This window comes from Amblyomma americanum, chromosome 10 (genome assembly GCF_052857255.1).
Source record: "Amblyomma americanum isolate KBUSLIRL-KWMA chromosome 10, ASM5285725v1, whole genome shotgun sequence".
Taxonomy (NCBI): domain Eukaryota; kingdom Metazoa; phylum Arthropoda; class Arachnida; order Ixodida; family Ixodidae; genus Amblyomma; species Amblyomma americanum.
Window position 1 is genome coordinate 132,858,578 of NC_135506.1, and position 22,303 is coordinate 132,880,880.

The following is a 22,303-nucleotide window of genomic DNA, read 5'->3' on the forward strand; positions in this document are numbered from 1 at the left end:
CCTCTGGGCAACACAACAATCGGTTGGAGACATCGAGACCAACCTGCAACAAGCGGCAGCTATAGTGGACGAATACGCTCGTCGCTGTGGTCTTGAATGCTCCCCGAGCAAATCTGAATTTGTGCACATACGCCCCAACTCAAAGTGCACAACCAAAATTGCCCTTTCCCTACTTCGCGGACCGATACCTGAACACGCGGAGATCCGGGTACTGGGGCTTTTCATTCATCATAGGCGCAAGATAGACACTACCCTAAACAAGTTACGTAAGGTGGGGGACCAGGTGGGTCGGATGCTCCGCCGGGTGTCCAATAAAAGGGGGGGACTACGATGCAAAGATGCCCTGCGGCTGGCCAATGCATTCGTGACCAGCCGGATTTTATATTCGGCTCCCTACCTCCACCTACGCAAATGCGATGAGAATGCCTTAGAGGTAGTTCTCCGCAAGATTTATAAGAGAGCGCTCGACCTCCCCATAACGACGTCCAACAAGCGTCTCCTCGGTCTGGGGATGACCAACACCTTTGGGGAGTTACGAGAAGCTCATCTTAACAATCAATACTTGCGCCTAAGCAAAACACCTGTGGGGAGCCGCCTTCTAACCCGCTTACACATTTCCTACGCAACACATACAGAAGAACGGGTCCGCATCCCTGAAGCCTGGCGCTTTGCACTCCAGGTGTGACCCCTTCCGAAGAACATGACTGCAGACACCCATGATGGTCGCCGTCTCGCGCGGGCGGAGGCTATTTCTCAACAATATGGCCACAAGCCAGGTGTCTTCTATGTGGATGCGGCCGGCCCGCACCATGGGGGTTGGTACACGGCGGCCGTCATCCACCAAAACACTACAGTTCAGGGCCTTACTTTCCGTGCCCCAAACATTACATTTGCGGAAGAGATCGCCATTGCACTGGCCGCCGCAGATTCAGAGTCCCGAGTCATTATTACGGACTCCAGGGGCACCTGCCGCAATATTGAGCAAGGGTACATTCCAGACCGTGCTTTCAAAATTCTCCACGCATGCGATTACACAGGGTTTCCGACCCATCGTACCATCGTGTGGGCTCCGGCTCATGCGGGTCTTGAGGGGAACGAGGCAGCCGACGCTGCCGCCCGCGCGCTTACTCACCGGGCGTCGCCTCATCCGCAGCCTGATCCGGAATTCAATTTCAATCCGGCCATCACCTTTAAAGAGATCACCTCTCTTTATCAAAATTTTCATGGTCTCTATCCCCCTCCCTGTAAAGGCCTCACCAGGGTGGAGGAGCGCTGGCTTCTCCGCCTCTATACCAATACTGTACTGTGCCCGGCAGTACTTAAGCACTTCAATTCTTCTTTCTCGGGCGCGTGCCCACACTGTGAGGAGGAGTTTTCGGACACCTACCACATGGTGTGGGCATGCCCTTCCAATCCTGCCTACCCACCCCACCTCCACCCCACTCGAGAGGCCTGGGAAGCTGCCCTGCGCGGCTGCTCCGAACTCCATGCCCAACAGGCATTGGTAGCTAGAGCCCGAGCCGCTGCGGAAGCTACAGGGATCCCGGACTAGGGCTCCCTCCTAGTGTTTGTAAGGGACGGGCCCTTCCGGCTCGCCCCATCGACCTCTCACTGTAAATAGAAATAAAAGTTTTCCTCCTCCTCCTTCGCCACTTCCTTTTCGCATGGCGATCACTGCGCCTTTCCGAAGAGAAGGATTCGAATTTCTCTATCTCGTGGCCACTTTCTTGGCCCTTTGGAAATTTTGCCCCCTTTATGTTGCCCAATATGAGGTCGTATATGGGGCGCTCCATGCACAGTGCAATTAGTTTCCAGCTGTAGTAGGGAGTCAGCACAGGTACTTCAGCTTCCGGCAAGCGCTGAAACGAGCCGTCCACTAGCCGCACGAGGCTCTTCGATCCAGTGAGATCCTTATCTCTCACTAATCTTCGTTTTTTGGTTACGACGCTGCTTCCCGTGTCTCGCAACACTGTAATTGTCTTTTTTCCTACCCTGCCTTTCAGGACAGGTATTCTGCTTATTTCGGCTCCCGGTAGCGCGTTCACTACGGCGTTCACAAGTGGTACCTTCTTGCCGTTCTTTAGTTCTACAAACCCATTTTCATCTTTTTTGTCCAGGTGGTGACCTGAGGAGGCCCGTATGCATGATACCTGAGGAATAGGCTTGCTTGGGTTCGCACAAACCGCGGCTCTGTGCCCCTTCTGGCTGCGCTTAAAACAAGCTGTTGGGCTACTGTTTTTAGCGCTGTTACGGCAGTTAGATGCGTAATGGCCTAACTTGTTGCACAGGTAGCACTTTGGTGGAGCCTTTGGGCTAAATCGCGAATCGCGGCTGTCGGTTTGTCCCGCGTTCTCCGAATTGGTATTCTTAATCTTGGCCAGATTTGTTCCTCCTTGAGCTTCAAGAAATTAGTTGGCAAGATCTAGCATTTCGGGGAGAGCCCTGGCTCTTCTTTCCTTCAGGTACAGCGACAAGCTCGGGTAACAGCTACTAAGGAACTGTCCTTTGATCAGTAGCTCACGAAGTGTGCTGTATTCCTGAGCAATTTCTGAAGTTCTATCCACCGATCAAAGTAGGGGCTTAATCTTGCCGCATACTGGGTTGCCGTTTCGCCATCTGTGGGCTTCCCTGTTCTGAATTTATCTCGGAATCCCTCGGTGGTGAGTCGGAATCGCTTAAGCAAGGCGGCCTTTACCTTGCTGTAGCTTGCAGCATTGTCCGGAGAAAGTCGCCCGAATACGCTTAGGGCTTCCCCGCGGAGTCACGTGCTAAGAACGGTAGCACATTCAGTGTCTGACCAATTCTGACTTCCCGCGATCCCTTCGAATCGCCTGAGGAACATGTCGAGGTCGTTCCTTTTTCATGAAATCTGGGAAGGAATCTGCTGGCATCTATCTGTATGCCGCTGCCTTCTTCTCTAGTCTTATGAACTTCCGCTGAGTGGTTCGCAGCACGTTGTAGCTCAAGCTTCATGGCAAGCAGTTGTTTTTCGCATGGAATTCTCTCTCTCGTTCTTTCTCAGCTTCTTCTCGAGCCTCGCCTTTCTTTTTCAACCCTCTCTCTCTCCTTTCCGGCTTCTTGTCGAGCCCTCTGTCTTTCCTTTTCAGCACTCTCTCTCCTTTTCGGCTTCTTCTCAAGCCCTCTCTTTCTACTTTGCGGCTTCTTCTCGAGCCCTCTGTCTTTCCTTTTCAGCCCCCCCCCCCCCCCCTCTCTCTCTCTCTCTCCTTTTCGGCTTCTTCTCAAGCCCTCTCTCTTTCCTTTTCAACCCCCCCCTCTCTCTCCTTTTCGGCTTCTTCTCAAGCCCTCTCTCTCTACTTTGCAGCTTCTTCTCGAGCCCTCTGTCTTTCCTTTTCAGCCCTCTATCTCTCCTTTTCGGCTTTTCAAGCCCTCTCTCTCTACTTTGCGGCTTCTTCTCGAGCCCTCTGTCTTTCCTTTTCAGCCCTCTCTCTCCTTTTCGGCTACTTCTCAAGCCCTCTCTCTGTACTTTGCGGCTTCATCTCGAGCCCTCTGTCTTTCCTTTTCAGCCCCCTCTCTCTCTCCTTTTCGGCTTCTTCTCAAGCCCTCTCTCTCTTCTTTGCAGCTTCTTCTCGAGCCCTCTGTCTTTCCTTTTCAGCCCTCTCTCTCTCCTTTTCGGCTTCTTCTCAAGCCCTCTCTCTCTACTTTGCGGCTTCTTCTCAAGCCCTCTGTCTTTCCTTTTCAGCCCTCTCTCTCTCTCGTTTTCGGCTTCTTCTCAAGACCTCTCTCTGTACTTTGCAGCTTCTTCTCGAGCCCTCTGTCTTTCCTTTTCAGCCCTCTCTCTCTCTCTCTCTCCTTTTCGGCTTCTTCTCAAGCCCTCTCTCTCTACTTTGCGACTTCTTCTCGAGCCCTCTGTCTTTCCTTTTCAGCCCTCTCTCTCTCTCTCTCTTTTTCGGCTTCTTCTCAAGCCCTCTCTCTGTACTTTGCAGCTTCTTCTCGAGCCCTCTGTCTTTCCTTTTCAGCCCTCTCTCTCTCCTTTTCGGCTTCTTCTCAAGCCCTCTCTCTCTACTTTGCGGCTTCATCTCGAGCCCTCTGTCTTTCCTTTTCAGCCCTCTCTCTCTCTCGTTTTCGGCTTCTTCTCAAGACCTCTCTCTGTACTTTGCAGCTTCTTCTCGAGCCCTCTGTCTTTCCTTTTCAGCCCTCTCTCTCTCTCTCCTTTTCGGCTTCTTCTCAAGCCCTCTCTCTGTACTTTGCGGCTTCATCTCGAGCCCTCTGTCTTTCCTTTTCAGCCCTCTCTCTCTCTCTCCTTTTCGGCTTCTTCTCAAGCCCTCTCTCTCTTCTTTGCAGCTTCTTCTCGAGCCCTCTGTCTTTCCTTTTCAGCCCTCTCTCTCTCCTTTTCGGCTTCTTCTCAAGCCCTCTCTCTCTACTTTGCGGCTTCTTCTCAAGCCCTCTGTCTTTCCTTTTCAGCCCTCTCTCTCTCTCGTTTTCGGCTTCTTCTCAAGACCTCTCTCTGTACTTTGCAGCTTCTTCTCGAGCCCTCTGTCTTTCCTTTTCAGCCCTCTCTCTCTCTCTCTCTCCTTTTCGGCTTCTTCTCAAGCCCTCTCTCTCTACTTTGCGACTTCTTCTCGAGCCCTCTGTCTTTCCTTTTCAGCCCTCTCTCTCTCTCTCTTTTTCGGCTTCTTCTCAAGCCCTCTCTCTGTACTTTGCAGCTTCTTCTCGAGCCCTCTGTCTTTCCTTTTCAGCCCTCTCTCTCTCCTTTTCGGCTTCTTCTCAAGCCCTCTCTCTCTACTTTGCGGCTTCATCTCGAGCCCTCTGTCTTTCCTTTTCAGCCCTCTCTCTCTCTCGTTTTCGGCTTCTTCTCAAGACCTCTCTCTGTACTTTGCAGCTTCTTCTCGAGCCCTCTGTCTTTCCTTTTCAGCCCTCTCTCTCTCTCCTTTTCGGCTTCTTCTCAAGCCCTCTCTCTATACTTTGCGGCTTCATCTCGAGCCCTCTGTCTTTCCTTTTCAGCCCTCTCTCTCTCTCGTTTTCGGCTTCTTCTCAAGACCTCTCTCTGTACTTTGCAGCTTCTTCTCGAGCCCTCTGTCTTTCCTTTTCAGCCCTCTCTCTCTCTCTCCTTTTCGGCTTCTTCTCAAGACCTCTCTCTGTACTTTGCAGCTTCTTCTCGAGCCCTCTGTCTTTCCTTTTCAGCCCTCTCTCTCTCTCTCCTTTTCGGCTTCTTCTCAAGCCCTCTCTCTGTACTTTGCGGCTTCATCTCGAGCCCTCTGTCTTTCCTTTTCAGCCCTCTCTCTCTCTCGTTTTCGGCTTCTTCTCAAGACCTCTCTCTGTACTTTGCAGCTTCTTCTCGAGCCCTCTGTCTTTCCTTTTCAGCCCTCTCTCTCTCTCTCCTTTTCGGCTTCTTCTCAAGCCCTCTCTCTCTACTTTGCGACTTCTTCTCGAGCCCTCTGTCTTTCTTTTCAGCCCTCTCTCTCTCTCTCTTTTTCGGCTTCTTCTCAAGCCCTCTCTCTGTACTTTGCAGCTTCTTCTCGAGCCCTCTGTCTTTCCTTTTCAGCCCTCTCTCTCTCCTTTTCGGCTTCTTCTCAAGCCCTCTCTCTCTACTTTGCGGCTTCATCTCGAGCCCTCTGTCTTTCCTTTTCAGCCCCCTCTCTCTCTCTTTCTCCTTTTCGGCTTCTTCTCAAGACCTCTCTCTGTACTTTGCAGCTTCTTCTCGAGCCCTCTGTCTTTCCTTTTCAGCCCTCTCTCTCTCTCTCCTTTTCGGCTTCTTCTCAAGCCCTCTCTCTGTACTTTGCGGCTTCATCTCGAGCCCTCTGTCTTTCCTTTTCAGCCCCCTCTCTCTCTCTTTCTCCTTTTCGGCTTCTTCTCAAGCCCTCTCTCTGTACTTTGCAGCATCTTCTCGAGCCCTCTGTCTTTTCTTTTCAGCCCTCTCTCTCTCTCCTTTTCGGCTTCTTCTCAAGCCCTCTCTCTCTACTTTTGCGGCTTCTTCTCGAGCCCTCTGTCTCTCCTTTTCAGCCTTCCATCTCTCCTGGTTCACTCATTTACGTAGTTTATCCCCAGGCATACCCATCTGGGTGGCGACCTCAACTAGTTCCTTCAAGCTCATACTTGGAGAACGAGCTTCTCAAGACAGACTACCTCTATACGGTGAACCTCAATAACCGCTTCAGGGCGGCACCTCACAATATCGCTCTGCGGTTAAACACTCGTTTACGACCTCTTCGTAAACTTCTTCCGACTCTCTCTTCGTTCTCTGAACTCACAAAGCACCAAACGTCCTGTCGCGGACGCCAGAATATGTCACCACTTCGCGCACTTTTGTGTGCGCTCTTAGACACCCTTAGAGCGTGTGGGGGCAGCGGTCTCGGTCACAACAGAGATTGCCCTCGACACAGCTTGGCAAGCTCAGCCGGATACCAGCTGCCAAGTGACAAGGCGGTTGGTCGTTTGGTGCCCGGCTTTCGCCGCTCGCAAGCCAGAGAATGGGTCGGAGTCAAATGTTCACAAAACAAAACAGTTTATACAGCTTAAGAGACGATACAGAATATTTCTCAATCATTCTTACGAGCACAAAGTGATTTACAAATCCAATGCAACTCGTGCAAAGTAACAATAGAGAGAGAGAGATAAGAGAGAGATAAGACTTTAGGTGCAAAATCTTTACACCTAAATTCCACAAATACAGAGAGAGATAAACAAACAAAACTCAATTAGTTCACCGTGCACTGCGACAGTCCGACGACATGAGGACCACGACGGGGCCGATCCGCAGGCTGGCGCACGTTGCCTCGCTGGTGCTTGGCTGGTCGAGTGGTGCTCTCCCGGGAGTCGAGCGGCCGCGCTTCTCGGAAGCTTAACGGCGGCTCGGGCTAACAGACAGCGGTTTCAGCCCCTCATTTATAGGCGCAGCCCGCGTCTGTTTGTTCTTCGTGCCATGGCAGGCGCGCACAGACACGCAGCTTCAACTGCACAAACTCCTCCTTTTCGCGCCGGGCGCTCAATCCCATTGGTCGAGCGCGGAAACCACCGTCCAGAAAAATCTAGGTCAATCTCGCCACGCTGAGTCACCGGCGCAGGAGCGTAGGGGAGAGGGTATCACTTTAGCACGGACCAGGTTACCCCTTTCTGTCGACAATGAGCAGAAACTACTCCGACAATCTAGTAAAATCGACGCCGCGCGCGGCCATGCCTCCCTCGGCGCCGAACCAGCGAGCTGAGTTGCAGCAGTGCGCAAAGCTACGCACTCTCCGGGGTCCCTTCTCTGCGGTTTTTCGTTTTATTTTACCGCGCGCGGGCGTGATTGCTTAGGCGCAGCGCCGGTTTTTTTCGAAAATGCGCCGAAATTTGTGACTCCACCGTGATACGTGACAGTGTGCCACTTTCTTTCCTTAAAAAAACAAAAATTAGCTGTGGTTTAGCTACTTTTAACATGGTCAGAGAGCAAAGTTGTGGTGTATCGGGCATCTAGACTCGGCTTAACGTCTGTAAGATTGAGTGCGTTTCGGACAAATGCCAGCACCGGAGCTCGTCGAAGCGCCTGCGTCTTCGTTCTTATTCATGTCGACCTTTCATGAACGCCGCAGTTTATAACTCGAAGACATGTTTCTAAGACATCTCTGCATGCACTAGACGTGCCCCGTCTGTTGGACCATCACCGTACATTGTGTGTTGGAGTTTCAGTGGGCACCGCATGATGTCGCTGCGACTGAGCGCCAAGCACGAAGGAAATTCACCGGAAACGTACTTGGCTATTCGCTTAATTGAGATACCTGTAATTTTCTTGATCATAATTAAATTATTCATGCATGCCTTAGCGTATAACTCGAAGATACGTTGCTTAGAGATGTGTGCAATCACTGGACGCGCCTTCGTTCGCTTCGAAGAACTCGAACAGTCGTTGAGGGCTCTGGCCAGCTTCAATATAGCGCGCATGGTCTTGAGCTGGCTAAACAGCCGCGTTCTCCTGCAGAACTATCTCAAGATCTGTCGCTGGAGCCAGCGGATGCGCGTCCAGGCTGCTGCCTCGATGGTGCGTCCCTAGGGTGTATTGCGACATGTATGGGGTCAACCACCGGCGTCTGTAAAGAGCTGCCGGTCGACCTTCGAGCTCCGAACGATGTAGTTTTCTAGACGTCATGGTAGGAAACCTCAGAGACTTGAAGAGGTCTCCATAGAAAGCAGCGCGCCTCTTAAGCGTCCCGCGGATGAGGAGCTCGGTGTCAGCGGAGATCCGAGTATGGCATCAGTGGTGGAGGGCAAAGGAAGGTTGGCTTGTAAAAAAAGGGCAACAACAGCCCAAAAGGGCGCCAATTCACTGGAGGCGCTGCAGACCTCGGCGGATGGAGTTGAATAATGTACGTACGTTTCAAAAATGGCGCGGTCACAGCTTTTGAGCTCGCTACCTCTAACGTCAGTGGCTTGCGGAACCAACGGCAGCATTACAAGTTAAAGCACATGTATGAAAGCTGCAGCGTGAATGCAGCCGCAGTTCTTAAAACTAAGCTGGTTACTGATGAGGATACCACAGCTGCTCTTCAGGTGTTTTTACAGCGATACAAAATTATCGTGAGCCATTCGAAAGGCTCGTCTAGAGGGTGCATGCTTGCTTTGAGCAATGCACTTCATATGGCTAACCTGTCGTATTGTAATGGGGAAGAGGGGCGCCCCACATATTGTGACCTCGCCATTTCCGGTCAGCGGTTGCGAATTGTTTGTATCTATGCGTCTGTAGAGCCGCAAGTTAAAAAAGTGTTTTTTTTTGTCATTGGCAAAACTCCTGCGCACGGATCGCGAAATTTTAGTCGACAAGGTAAATTGTTGGGCGAGTTGGTTTTATGTTCCATAACTACAGCGCAACGATTGGGACGTAGAAGAAGAGTGCAGGCAAGGACACAACACAGCGCTGACGCACAACTGAAATTTTTATTGGCTGCCAGCCGGAATAAGTTTCCGACTGGCGGCCAGAAATGGAAGGCAATGCACACAAGTCACAAATATATAGACAAAGCTCGAAATAAAGCACATGTATGTCAGCATTTGCAGCCGAGGTATCGTTTTTCTTTTTCTGATAGCGATACGGAGGGTGCGCTTATACAATCTTTTGGGAGCCTTGCTATCAAATGTGCTTCAAAAATTTCCCTTGTCCGCGAGTCGCGGTTCGTACCTATGACAACGCATTCGTTGTACAGTGGCTTGCAGGCATCGATGTCATCTTCGTCATCACATTTGCAATTTCTGCAGTGCTTGGCCACATGGCCTACAATGGGGCCACGTGAGACATTATAGTCGTGCTCCTTTAATCTTCCGTTGACACATCGGCCGGTTTTGCCGATGTATTCCTTTTCGCATTATAGCGACAAAGAGTACAAAATTCCCTCTTGGCAGAGGACAAATTGTTTTGCATGCCTTTTAAAGCAGCCGCGTAGTTCAATGTTCGCCGAATTAACTTTCTTCACCAGGCTGGCCAATCGAATAGGTGCCGAAAACACAACATAAACCCCCCATGACGAAAGTGACATCGATGCCTCCAAGCCACTGTACAACGAGTGCTTTGTGTTAGGTAGGAACCGCGACTCGCTGACAAGATAAATTTTATAAGCACTTATGATAGCAAGAGCCACGATGATTTTTTTTCCCTCTCTCCTGTTGTCGACGATGTTGTTGTTGCATCCAGATGTTGACGTGGAGTGGTAGAGGACGGGTCTCGTGAGTGACCCGGAGGACGTACTTCGCGACTGGTGAGTTTGAGACAGGCGTGCAGGTCTTCTGACGTTGGCATTTGGAAAGGCTTTCCTCAAAAAGTTATTTATTACAATATTTGCAAAACTGATTTACATATGCCGAAAGGTTTCGGCCTCTCCGCTTTACCTAAAAAAAACAAAACCCCAAACTCTCACGACTCCGGACCACCGTCGGCCACCACACGGCCAACCCGCCCGGCCGCCGCTCAAATAACTCGCTTCTCCAACTCCGCGACCCCGGGACCACCACCGGCCGCACACGACCGATCTGTCTGGCTGCTACCAACCAACCTCCGCGCTCCCCTTAGCACGCACCCATCTCCTTGTCCTCCCGCCAAAACTACACTTTCAGCCAATAGGTGACTTTCCCGTCACATTTCGGACGCGACATATCACAACACAAACGAAAAGCACACAATATAAAACTAACGCCTTGCAACACAAAAGAAAAGCACAAAATATCGAACACACGGCTCGCTGCAAGCTGCCGTGGGTAACTAGAAAAATGCCTCAACGAAGGTGGAGAAACTATTTACGACACATGCGTCCTGTTAGCCGCTCTGGCCTAGGGTGCCCGGATGGCCGCTCGCCTCCGGCGCTGGCCCATCGAGCAAGCTGCCGTGGCTAATTAGAAACATGCCACAACGAGGGGGAAGAAACCATTTACGACACATGCGTCCCTGCTAGTCGCTCTGGCCTAGGGTGCCCGAAACTCGCGCGCGACGCCGCCCTGACAGCCTCTTTTGTCGGCGCGTTCCCCTGCTCCGCCTCGGCGGCACTCCACACGCCTTACCACGACGTACGCTAGCTGCGTCGTGACACCTCCCCGCTTCTTCTCCATTCTTTCCTACCATTTTTTTTTGCCAGTTCGAAAAAAAACATGTTTTTCGTTTAGGCTGGCTCAGGACGCCGCACCTCTCTCCAGTGCGAGAATGCACTAAATCTTCCCCTCAAGATTCACTCCGGAAAAGAATACATGCATGCGAGTACATGAAAGCAAGATACACTGCTACACACCACACCGTACGCCACAGGATCGCATATTTAAAGTGAAGGCAGAGTATATACAAGAAGCATGCATGGAAATAAACAGAAAAGCAACAACAGTCCACCGAGGCGAGCCTCGGACATCGCTGCTCTCATGCTCCGTGCTCAGGGGTTCCTTCTGCTTGACCAGTTCGTTATAGTCATTCACTGATAACGAGCAGTCAATTTCGCTCGCCAACTCCTCTGTCACCGTGCACAAAATGGCAACATGTGAGTCCCTCCGATCCACACTTAGTGGTACATACGCCAGCTGCGCTTCAATGTGATGCCCGAAGGCTCCCTTTAATGTTACTTTGCCTTGTGGGTCTACCAATTCCTGCGGCAGCAGTGACTTCCTGTCCACTGTGATGTCTGCGCCCGAATCCAATCGCGCCAAGATGTCTGATTCGCCCGAACACAGAGGGACATCGGCTACATGTGTCCCCGCAAACTGAGTGCTCTCTTTTGGCTCCTGACCCTGGAACAAAATTTCAGCGCTGTGAGGGGTTACTTCTATCACCATGGCGGTAATTTTCCTAGCCTCTGTCTCTAGGCATTCTCGGGCCATACGCCCTAAACGGCCACAGCGGTTGCAAAGGAGTGACGCAGACTTCTTTTCTCTTTCCTGCTCCCATTTCCTGCCGGCATAATGCCCCTCCGTGGCATCGTTACGAACACTTAAACCTCTGTTTCCTATATTTTCTTCAGTTTCTTGACACTCCCTAGTCATGTGACCTGGTCGGCCACAGCGGTAACACTGGCGCATCGTCGTATGTGCTTTAAATGGCGTATTCTTCACCTCTCTCTGTTCTTGCCCATAGAGTGGCGATGCCCCAGCCATCTCCTCTCTTCTACGTCCTTCACCACTGTTCATACCCATGCGCGGAACGCTAGCTCCCGATGGTTTCACCCGACTGCCCTCCACAGCCTCGACTGCTTCTGTAAGTCCGTCTAATTTCAGCCAGCTTTTGTTCTCCTGAAGTGCTATCTGTCGCAGCGCGTCATTGGGTAGGACCTCTTTCAGTTTATCCACCACTACCAGCTCCATCAGCTCCTCCGTTTCGATCACTCTTGTACTGCTGATATAATATGAGTAGTAATTGCGAAGCCGGTAGCCGAACTGGCGCCACGATTCCTGCTGTCCTTTCTTAGCCGTGTCAAAAATTCCTTTATATTCTAGCAGGCTTAGTCTCAGTTCCCTAGAAAATACTTCCTTTAGCTATTTGTATTCAAGTATGTCTTTTGTCCCATTTTGCATCGCCATTGATCGCATGCGGTCAGTGAGGTAAGGAATCAGGGAGATGAATTGCACGCTCTCCGGCACCCTGAAGGTGTAAAACAGCATCTCCACGGAATCAAACCACACCGCAATAAGCGACTCCTCTTTCGGCATTCGGGGCAGTACATTGCTCAGCGTTGTGGAGTATTTTACTGCTACTTTCCCTTCTGAAAGAATATCTGTGCCTTGGTCTGCGTAATTTCTCTCTATCGAATTCAATTTTGGCCCTTTCTAGCCTCATCTTCTCAATTTCCATTTCGATTTGCATATTAGATCAAGGTTCGCCCCTTTTGCGTGCTTGCCTCGCTCACTCCCCCAGTCGTGCTATCATCCATCTCTGGCGGCAGTACCTTACTCGTTCCCCTCGTGGGCATAAAGCAACAAAAGCTGAGAGCAGCGCTGTTCGCTCACCGTTTTCTTTCGTCGCCTTGACTTCAAAGGTCGTCAGTCAGGCCAAGTTCCAGAGTTTTCTCACAATGAACTTCGTTCTAACATGCCACCAGTCCTGGTACGAATCGCCGCCACACTCTCAAGTCCTGTTGCAATTATGTCCGTCCTCTCTTGCTCTGTTTGGGTCCACGATTGTTCTCCACACCTACATCAGTGTCGAAGCTGCGGTGATTGGTGAAGATCTGTCTGCTGTCTCTTGTTCTTGTGCTGGCGTTCTTCTTTCTTGATGTCCGTTTTTCCACTCTTCTTCGCCACCCAAGGGCAAACGTTGCTGGTGAGCTGACTAGCTCGACGTCTTCTCATCTTACGTTGCCTCCGTCTTCCCCGTTCCCGTCGCAAAGCAGCGGTCCCTTAATCCTGTCGACTGCACCAGCACGAATTATTTTTTCCCTCTCCTGTTGTCGACGATGTTGTTGTTGCATCCAGATGTTAACCTGGAGTGGTAGAGGACGGGTCTCGTGAGTGACCCGGAGGACGTACTTCGCGACTGGTGAGTTTGAGACAGGCGTGCAAGTCTTCTGACGTTGGCACTTGGAAATGCTTTCCTAAAAAGTTATTTATTACAATATTTACAGAACTGATTTACATATGCCGAAAGGTTTCGGCCTCTCCGCTTTAATTAAAAAAAAACCGCAAACTCTCGCGACTCCGGACCACCGTCGGCCACCACACGGCCAACCCGCCCGGCCACCGCTCAAATAACTCGCTCCTCCAACTCCACGACCCCGGGACCACAACCGGCCGCACACGACCGATCTGTCCGGCTGCCACCAACCAACCTCCGCGCTCCCCTTAGCACGCACCCATCTCCTTGTCCTCCCGCCAAAACTACACCCTCACCCAATAAGTGACTTTCCCGTCACATTTCGGACGCGACATATCACAACATTAAAGAAAAGCACACAACATAAAACACACGTCTTGCAACACAAAAGAAAAGCACAAAATATCGAACACACGGCTCGCTGCAAGCTGCCGTGGCTAACTAGAAAAATGCTACAACGATGGGGGAGAAATCATTTACGACACATGCGTTCTGTTAGCCGCTCTGGCCTAGGGTGCCCGGATGCCCGCTCGCCTCCGGCGTTGGCCCATCGAGCAAGCTGCCGTGGCTAACTAGAAACATGCCACAACGAGGGGGAAGAATCCATTTACGACACATGCGTCCCTGCTAGTCGCTCTGGCCTAGGGCGCCCGAAACTTGCGCGCGACGCCGCTTGACAGCCTCATTTGTCGGCGCGTTCCCCTGCTCCCCCTCGGCGGCACTCCACACGCCTTACCACGACGTACGCTAGCTGCGTCGTGACAGCAAGGCTCTCAAAAGATTGTATAAGCGTACCCTCCGTATCGCTAATCAGAAAAAGAAAAACGATACCTCCACTGCCAATGTTGACGTGCATGTGCTCTATTTCGAGTTTATTGCATATATTTGTGACTTGTGTGCATTGCTTCCCATTTCTGGCCGCCAGTCGGGTACTTATTCCGGCTGGCAGATGATAAAGATTTCAGTTGTTTGGTTTATGGTTTATCGGGGTTTAACGTGCCAAAGCGACTCAGGCTATGACAGACGTCGTAGTGAAGGGCTCCGGCAATTTCGACCACCTGGGGTTCTTTAACGTGCACTTACATCGCACAGTACACGGGCCTCTAGAAATTCGCCTCCATCGAAATTCGACCGCCGCGGCCGCGATCGAGCCCGCGTCTTTCGGGCCAGCAGCCGAGCGCCATAACCACTCAGCCACTGCGGCGGCAGATTTCAGGTGTGAGTAAGCGCTGTGTTGTGCCCCTGCCTATGTTCTTCTTCTACGTCCCGTTCGTTGAGCTGTAGTTATGAAATTTTACTGCTCGGAGATTTCAATTGTGTATGTAACCCTCGGGATCGATCACTAAACTTTGAACGTTATGACTCCAGTTCTTCTATTCTCACCGACTTAGTTTGTGAGCGCAACCTTGTTGACCGACTATAAAGTTATAGTAAACATTTCACGCATTTCCATTCCTCTTCGAATGCTCGACTTGACAAGATTTACGTTTATGCTGGCACATTACGTACTGTGCAGGGATATTGGGTGAGGCCGATATTTTTCAGCTACCACTACGTGGTGTCTCTGCAGATAGGAAGGTACACTCGGCAGCTTCTCCTACCGCGTTGGGAGCTATGGAAACTAAATAGCTAAATGATTCGCGCCCCTCAGACGAAACTTTTCAGTGCGCTGAAGCTGTTTGCTTCAAAGGTGCGTGGGCGCGTACAGATCTCTCAGTCTTTCAAAAGTGGGAATTTTTTTAAACAGGAGGTTAAGAATATAGCTATTCAAGCATCATCACGGATCACATCCTTTAAACGCCTTCATCTTCATGAAGTGAAGCGCACCCTGAACGACTGCATGAGTGTGAAAGAACATCTCAGGGATCCTATCTTGATGATATGGACAGTATTAAAAAGCAGTTCCAACAGTTTCGCGCAGGAAAATCTGAGAGTGCCTTGACTACGTCGCAAAAACGGATGTTAGTTTATGAACAACCACCTCGCCTCGCGTTTAATGGCGACAGGCAGGAAATTCTTTCTAAGAAGGCTTTAGAAATTCGTTGCGGAGGTGATAGATACTCACATGTCAGGAATTGCCGGGGATTTCTTTAACTATTATATGCGGCTCTGTGGTTGTAATAGTAAACCGATCAGTGGGTCTAACTTCAGTAGCCTAAACAAAATATTTCCCAATCTTAAAGATGAGCAGCGTGCCGTCATTGAGGGATCGATTACTTTAGATGAGTTCAAATCGGCCATTTCTTCTCAACTGGATCAGAAGTCTGCTGGTCCATATGGTCTAAGTAGTGAGTTCTATAAAGCTTTTATGCCTTGGTTAGCACCTGCCTTGTTGGAAGGTTCTAGTGCATCTCATGACATGGGAATTTTGCCTCCAACGTTCTACACACGTCACACCATACTAATCCCAAAAAGCACAGGCGCAGATTGGTTGAAAACTGATGAAAGGTATCGCCCGATATCTTTATGCAACAAGGAAAATAAGATATCTGAGAAGGTTCTTTTTTCTCGACTGCGGCTTGTGGCATTACATTTATTAGGGCCGAACCAAGTGTGCGGAATCAAAGGCCATAGTATTCTAAACCGTATTCATACATATTAGAGACCGTGTCCGGTGAGGTCAGTGAATTGGCTCTTATTCAGATTGATCTGGCGAAAGCTTTAGATAGGTGCGTCATAATTTTTTTTTCTGTATTAGAGAGCGAAAATATTGGTTATGTCATGCTTAAATGCATAGAACTACGATTTAAAGCGGCCACTACAAGACTGATTGTTAATAAAAAGTTTACCAAACGTGTTCCACTCAAAACACCGGTTCGACAGGGCTGCCCGCTACCGCCTTTGTACTTTGCTGCATATATCGGGCCTCTATGTCGTAGTACCATCAGTAACACAGAAATTCTTGGCTTCTCGCTGACGCAATGTGAAATTATGATCTTGTCTTACGCTGGTGACGTTGTCCTTTTGAGTTCTTATAAAAAGAGCGTACCCAATGTTTTTCTTGCAAGAGAGCAGTTTTGTTATAGCTCGGTTTCCTCTTTTAACCTCAATAAATGAAAGTGGTTCTGGGTAGGAAACTACGGCACAAAACCAAGCTTCGTTAGCGGCATCAGGCAGGACTGCGAAGATTAGCACTATTTAGTGCTAGCGGTGCCGTATTGCACGAAGTGGCGCACAATGTAAAGAAAGTCACCGAGTGCCAAGGCGTTAGCGTGGTTTTTTCTGCCCCTGTTAAGGTTTCAGGTCTGTGCACGAATAATGACCGACGATAAGAAGAAACGCTGCAACACCAAGCATCGAACAATATTTACGAGTTGCAAAACAGAAGACATATGTAAGACCCTGATGTCGTGTGGAAAGTGTTACATAGGACAGACTGGTGATCGTATTAATAAAAGGCTGCGCAAGCACCGAAAAAAATTGGCAGTGGAGAAAATGGCAATTTTGCCTTGCATTGTAGTAGAGGCCCCGGGAAGTGTTTCCCTCGTTTCAACCATGTACCCATTTTAGGCCACGGAAGAACAAGGACGGCACGTGAAATTCTGGAGGTCTTTGTGATAGATAAACATGGTGATGATTGCGTCATTTCTCCGTCTATTGGAGTGACAACGAAAGAAATTGACTTTTCGGGCAATTAAACGTGGTTGTGTGCTTTGGCTTGGCGCATGCGTGATGGTTACTCGAAGGAATGTGCACAACAATGATGTCAGTTGTTAGTCCAGCCTGGTACTGTGTAGTTCTCTTGTCCCCCGTCTTTTCTCGGCTGGTAAAATTTATTCTGTGACATGTCATACCAAATGGCCCACCTTTCAGCCTTGCTTTAATACTGTCCACGCGCCAAGGAAGATTTGTTGCCATTTCATTCGAATCATTCTAAGACTGTTAAGAGGGCTATCGCTTCCCAGCGCTTAGCGTCAGTTGAGTTTCCCCTTCCGGTGGCGATGTGAGGAAACTACTTGAAGATGAAATCGGAGTTTCTTGATGACCCGGTGGTTCTACTCGCAAACATTCACATTACTCAAGGAAAGGAGAAGGTTAACTATTTATTTACAACATAGGTAAAAAAAACAAGAAGAAACAAAGCAAGGAGAAAAATATTTACATGACTAAATCGTGGATCAGACGAATTCAGCCCCCGCTCAACCCAGAGCGCTTGGTTTTAAACCCTCTGTCTCCGCCCTTAGCGGGGACAGCAACCAATAAGATAACCAACGACCCATCTCGCCAATCAGTGGTTAGGGAAAGGAAAATAAGGTCCGCCCACTGATCAGAGATTGGGGAAAAAGTTCTGATTAAAACATTTGGGAAGGAGGTTTCAAATAACTACACAAACAACACAAATGCGACTTCCGTTCCCACGCCACCCACGGCACCACAGACGCTAGAAACATGTGCCGACGAGGCGATGACTCAGGTTGTTGACAGCAACAAAGAGAACACAGTCGTTAAGGGAAGTAGACAGTCGTTACAGGAATAGTGGGCTTCCGGTCACTCGGCTAATATCTCGTGCGCCCCCGAAACCTCGTCAACCCCTTAACAACCACATGTCGTTAGCTGTACTTGGTTCGCGTTTTTCCCGGCGGGTCATCCCCGTGACGGCGCGGCGTAAACGAGGACGTCCGCTGCACAAAGGGGCGGCAGGGATGGGACGGGCCCCTTTGTTGGGGACTTCCGACCCCGCTGGAGCAGCTTTCCTTGCGAACACAAGATCAACGAGTTCGCGGAATGGTCAGCGAACTCCACACCTCCCAACCAAGAATGTCACGCGGACACTTGCTGTCAGTGTGACATTAACGTCCGTCCACAAGGTTCCAAGCAGCACTGGGCACACACACATACACAGCCTCAATTCGTTCCGTGCACACAAGGTTCGGACACCAATTTGCACGTTCCAGAACCTGCCATGTCCGTTCTCTGACGTCTAACTGCCAATCTAGCCTTCACTTCCACCCGTGACTACCGCAGTAAGCTAACTAGTTACCCTAAAAAAATTACACCTACTATTTAATCACTCGTTTGCGGCTATAGCAGAGGAAACTAACGCAAACACACATCAAAGCATTATCCTAATGTCATTGTTCCTGGCATTCTAGACGAGAGAGCGCATCAGCGCACTTGTTTAGTGACCATTTAATATGCACAACCTCTAGGTCATACTTTTGTAATGAAAGCGACCAACGCATCAACCGCGCACTAGTGGGCGCTGAACGGGTCAGGTACGTGAGCGGGTTGTGGTCTGTTGCGACCTTCACTTTAACCCCAAATAACCAAGTATCCAGTTTCCCCAGTGCCCACACGACTGCAAAAGCTTCTCTTTCGATTGCCGACCATTTGGTCTGAGCAGGGGTCAATTTCTTGCTCAGAAATGCAATCGGCTTCTGTTCCCCCTCAACAGACTGCGACAGACATGCTCCTATTGCCACCTCCGAGGCATCCGTTGTGAGAAGGAACTCCTGGTTTTGATCAGGTGCGACCAGCTCCGGCAACAACGCCAGTACCCTTTTCACCTCACCAAACGCTTCCTCGGCCTTCTCATTCCAGGGAATGACATTCGGGACCCGCTTGTTGGTGAGGTCCGTCAATGGGCGAACTACCTTTGAATACTCCGGTACATATTCTCGGTAGTAGTTAAAGAGGCCCAATACGCTACGCAGCTTCTTCTTTGTTTTGGGTGCTTTCAGTTTTGTGATCGCGCTTACTCTCTCTGGGTCGGGAGCATGCTTGCCTGATCCTACTACATGGCCTAGGTATATTACCGTTCTCTGCGCAAACTTGCATTTCGCAGCATTTGCCGTTAAGCCTACTTCTCTCGGAGTCTCAAGTACTGCCTGTAGGTGTTTGATGTGCTCCTCCCAGGTTGCCGAAAAGATGGCGATGTCGTCAATGTATGCCATTGCATAGGAGGAATGTTCTTGTAGTATTTCGTGCATAATCCTCTGAAAAGTTGCTGCCGAGTTTCGCAACCCGTACGGCATTACCTTCAATGCATAGAGTCCTTGAGGTGTTGCAAACGCGGTAAGACGCTGCGACTGTTTGTCTAAGGCGATCTGCCAGTATCCGCGAGTCATGTCCAATACCGATATGTAGCTGGCACTTGCCACTTCGTAGAGCATCTCAGTCATATTAGCCATAGGGAAGCTGTCTGATTCAGTAACTGCATTCAATTTTCGGAAATCAATACACATCCTTACTGACCCATCCTTTTTGGCTACGCATACAACTGGATGTGCGTACGAGCTGTCAACTGGATAGACGAAGTCCCATTCTAGTAGTTGTGCTACCTGACGCTCTATCTCCTTTCTGAATGCGAAAGGTACCTTATACAGGTGTGACCTTTATTGCTTGGTGTTGGGAAGCAGCGTTATTTTGTGGCAGCCCACTTTGCATCGACCTGGCCGCTCGGAAAAAACTTCAGATGCCCCCGTTATGACTTCACCAAGCTCAAGTCATTGTTGCTGCGTCAACGCTTTATCTGAAATCTCGTACTTTAGGGATTGGTTCCGCATTCCGCGATGTGGAGTCTCATACACCTCACCAAACTCGCTGTCCGAGTCGAAGACAACTCCCACATTCTGGGTTCGTGCTACATAGGGTCGCAGCCTATTTGCATGCACCCATCTGTTTCCCTCGTCAGTGTCAAGAACATAGCTGTTATCTCTCTTCCTTTCCTTTATAACAGCTGGTCCGCGCCACTTCGGCTGTAGTTTACCCACCTGGCCGCTTTCTAGTATGATGACTTTATCCCCTTCTCTGAACTCTTTTGGTCTGGCCCTAAGGTTGTATTTGGCTGCATACGACCTCTGTATGGCCTCTGCCCTTTCGTCAACCCTTTTCGCGGCGTCATTCATCCGTTCCCTCAGCTCGAGCAGATATTGAGCGCCTGGTTTATTCAATCCCGTCGGCGGAGTCCACTCACCAGTCCACGTTTTGTGGAGGATATTGAGTGGTCCATGTGGCGCCCGCCCGAACATTAGTTCAAATGGTGATTTGCCAGTTACGTCATGCGGTACCTCCCTGTATGCCCAAAGCATGCATGGAATGTGCCGGTCCCATTCTCTCTGATGATCATGTACGACATGTCGAAGCATAGCCTTAAATGTTCCGTTCCACCTTTCCACAATCCCGTTACTCTGAGGGTGTTCCGGAGTGGAAAACCGCATCTGCACCCCCAGCCTCTGCATGAATTCTTGAGTTAATTTGGACACAAAGTTGGTTCCTTGGTCACAGCAAATAAGTTCAGGAGTCCCATACCTAGTGAAAACCTCTATTAGTGCCTGGCATGTAGCCTTGGCTGTCAGATTTTTGAGTGGTATCACTTCTGCCCATCTCGTACACAAATCAACGACGCTCAGCGCATAGCGGAGTCCCCGTGCTGACCCGGGCTCAAGTGGTCCTATACAATCGAGGAACACTACCTGAAAAGGTGTCTCTGGTCTAGTTAGCGGTGTTATCGGCACTCGATCTCGAACAGTCGTACGTGAAAACACTTGGCACGTATGACAGCTGCGGCAGTGCTCCTTCACGTCAATCACCATCGTTGGCCAAAAGAACGCACTTCTAAGCCTCTGCTTGGTTTTCTTTTCTGAAAAATGCCCTCCACTTGGTCTGTCGTGCGCCAGTTCGAGCACTTCACGTCTTCGCGGTTCTGGCAGCACTAGCTGTTTGTATAACCTTCCATCAATCTTTTCTTCATGGAAAAGCATCTCCTCCTGCACTACCATCCCATGACTACCTTCTCTTGCCTGTCTCCACGCTTCTCTCAACGATAGATCGTCTCGCTGCTCCAGTTTGAAGTCTCGAACCCTCGACGTAGTTTCTGCCACTACTTCTTCCTGACCTACTGCAAAAGCTGGCACAACTATTGGCTCCGCATTCTCGTTTTCCTCAAACTCAAGTGTAATCTCTGTTTTGTCCTCTTCCAATCTATGTGCCGTGTTTACCTCTCGTTCGAGAACAGCTCACTCTTCAGCCACTGCCACCTGCTGCTTTTCCATCCCTTCTAGCATTGCATGCGTTTCGGGTGTGAGCAACGCACCTACACCTTCGGCTAGTTCTGCGGTGACTGCACATAGTATTGGCAACTGCTGATTGACTGTTTCTCCTTTCGGTACTAAAGACATAGGCACATATATTAAGTCTGCCTCCACGATCTGTCCAAAAGCACCCCTCAGTTTTATTTTACCGGAACAGTCATTTCGACACGATAGAGGCACCGTCTCTGCCCTTAACACTGTAATCTCCGCCCCTGAATCTACACAAGCTTCTGCCTGGTTATCTCCGATTTGTAACCTTACCCTGGTAAGAGAGTGAGATTTACTCAATTGCTCAAGTTTAGCCGTCCTCTCCCGTTCGGATTCTAGCTTATCAGGAACCAACATTTGAGCTCGTGCTACTAGCTTGCTCGCGTCCTTCTTAGACTCTGTTGCGTCCTGTCTTTGCTGTGCACTTGGGCAGTGAATAGAGATGTGTCCATATTTCTTGCAGCGAAAGCACTTCGGCCCTGCGTGTCGATTTTTACCTCCGGAGTTAGGGCTTAGGATTGGCGTCTGTCTTTCCCGTTTCTCCCCACCTTGATGTGGTGGTTTAACACCTTCGAACCGCTCCCTCGGTTTGCCTACCCGTCGACTTTCCTCGAACGTCTCCGCTAATCCGGCAATCTCATCGGCCGTAAGCCAGTTCCGGTTCTCATTTTGCATGACATATGTCCTCACTTCGTCTGGCAGCACTTGTTTGAAACGATCTGCTATCATTAAGTCTTTCAAATCCTCCAGACTTTCAGCCTCTCGGCTATTCACATAGTACATGAACATTGTCTCGAGCTTGGTCGCTACCTGATGCCACGAGTCACCTTGCTCCTTATGTACCGCCATGAACAATCGTTTGTACTCATTCGGAGTCATTTTGAGCTCTTTTAGAACCCTTTCCTTAAGCTCCTCGTATGGCATTACCGTTTCGTTGGACTCGCTAGCCACAAATGCCCTCATTTTCTCAGTCAGAAATGGCAATAGGATAGCTCCGCAACTTTATTTAGGAATCTTAAGGGTCCCTATCATTGTGTCTACACTTCTGAACCATGCGGGCACTAATGGGTCCTTTTCTGGCATAGGAGCCAGCACCGCTCTCAGTTCTTTTGCGTACTCGCCCAACTTTGGACCTGACCGCTGTCCATGCTGCGCATCCAGTTGCGGTGGAAGCTGCCTTTGCGTCAATTTTATTTTTTCCAGTTCAATTTGAAGCTTCAATTTTTCAATTTCGAACACTTGAACCTTCTGCTCTTTTTCCATTAGCAAAGCTTGCGTCATATTTCCCAGTGCCCGT

The 22,303-nt window shown here is 49.9% G+C and overlaps 1 protein-coding gene across 1 annotated transcript in view; it reads right to left on the reverse strand.

The window, feature by feature from the left end:
• LOC144106427 (uncharacterized) overlaps window positions 1-22,303 on the reverse strand; it is a 306,858-nt gene that overhangs the window by 30,877 nt on the left and 253,678 nt on the right. The window lies entirely within an intron of this gene.